The sequence below is a fragment of the Bidens hawaiensis genome, unplaced genomic scaffold (genome assembly GCF_021521415.1).
Source record: "Bidens hawaiensis isolate Kalapana, Puna unplaced genomic scaffold, B.hawaiensis_p1.1 tig00013988_1, whole genome shotgun sequence".
In the NCBI taxonomy this organism is placed as follows: Eukaryota; Viridiplantae; Streptophyta; class Magnoliopsida; order Asterales; family Asteraceae; genus Bidens; species Bidens hawaiensis.
The window spans coordinates 152,942-154,592 of record NW_027492200.1 but is presented as its reverse complement, the minus strand read 5'-3'; the positions used below and the strand labels follow the sequence as shown (position 1 = coordinate 154,592).

At 31.3% G+C, this 1,651-nt stretch overlaps 1 non-coding gene across 1 annotated transcript; it reads left to right on the top strand.

Annotated features, from left to right (window-relative positions):
* Positions 1–659: 659 nt before the first annotated feature.
* TRNAS-AGA (transfer RNA serine (anticodon AGA)) lies at positions 660–741 on the top strand. The gene has a single exon. It is a non-coding gene; the product is annotated as a tRNA-Ser (tRNA).
* Positions 742–1,651: the final 910 nt, after the last annotated feature.

Genomic DNA, 1,651 nt, shown 5'->3' with positions numbered 1-1,651 from the left:
TACATCACAACCTACATTAAAGGTAGAATTTGAACCTTCAACCTTTTAGTTACGAGACGTACATCTTTACCACCAAGATGTCTCTTCCTTAATGACGGTTTTACCTACTTGACCAAAGATGTTTTTCTTTTTCTTTTAATTTCTATGATGTATTTATTGTTTGTGTTTTTTAACATGTTGATACCTGATATACAATGTGATTATCAACGTAGGTTTGAATCTTCAATCTTTTGGTTATGAGACACGCACCTTATCCATCACGATGTCCCCTTGATGACGGTTTTACCTACTTCACTTTGATTTTTTTTAATTTGAATGATAGTATGATGTATTTTTTTTAGTGTTTTTTTAACATGTTGATATACGCTCTAAGCCGAATACGAAGTGACACAAACATCTATATAAAAGTCTCTTTACCAGATAATTTATGTTTTTAATCCACGTTAAACTTTATCTATATCATAATAACTTAAATGAAAATCAGATACGTTAAAAATCCACAACTCTTTGTGTGTGTATTCAACATGTTATAAATTTCTATACCATAAATCATTATTACTTCAAATGAATAAGGCTATTATTTTCTAAAACAAAATACTAATCATTATATTCAAGCAATAATATCGTCTTCAAGAATTCTTTTCAAACATCGACCAAACGTGGACGTGCTGGAGTGGTTATCGGGCATGACTAGAAATCATGTGGGCTTTGCCCGCGCAGGTTCGAATCCTGCCGTCTACGATTCATAATTTTTGTTTTCCACATTTTGATTCAGTTTATTAGCCTGGGCTTTCTTTAATCTTGCTATTTGGGCCTTTGTTTACTTAATGGCTAACGCAGCAACTAGCCAACTAGCAAGGCTAGATGAGTAAAAAAACACCCATTATGGTTGCTTAAATTTTTTGTATTACTAGGTGTTTGGGATTCCTTATTTTACCTCCATATAGCTTATAACTTATAGGTTATAAGTTTAAGATGGTTGAAAAGTTAGGTTTTGTAAGTATATAAGTCTTTATAACTTATAACTTATGACAAGGAAGTATAATAAGCAATCCTAGACACCCCCTATATACCAATTGCTCTAAATAAAATAAAGCGTACTATGTCCCATGTGTTTGTGGAGGAAACAACGACTTGGTTTTGAATATAATTCATACCAAAGTAAACGCAACGGTGCATCAAGTTGTGAAAAAATATCAGTTTCCACAAAACTTTATACAAAAAGAAAAAACTTTTAAGTTAAGAAAGAGCGTTGATCGATAGAAAACTTAACATTCAAACCATTTTATATACAAAAAGAACCAAACATTTACGACAAGTGAGGCGTTAACCATTATACTATATATAATAAAATGGTTCAGGATTATTGTGGTTACATGTATCATGAAAAATTTCTCTTAGTGTGCTAAACGTGTAAACAACCCCCTTTATCTTTTGTTATTGTTTTTTAAATCTTTCTGGATGTCAAATATCACTCAAGAAAATGAAAACGAAACCCGATGACGGATTGCAGACAATCAATAGATATTAATAGGACGCTAAAAACATTTTCTATCAATATAACAAAATCCATCAAATTCATGCATGGATATAGATCATCACCAGAAGGACTCCATTTATGCCTACAAACAAAAAATTACAAAAAGTTTTA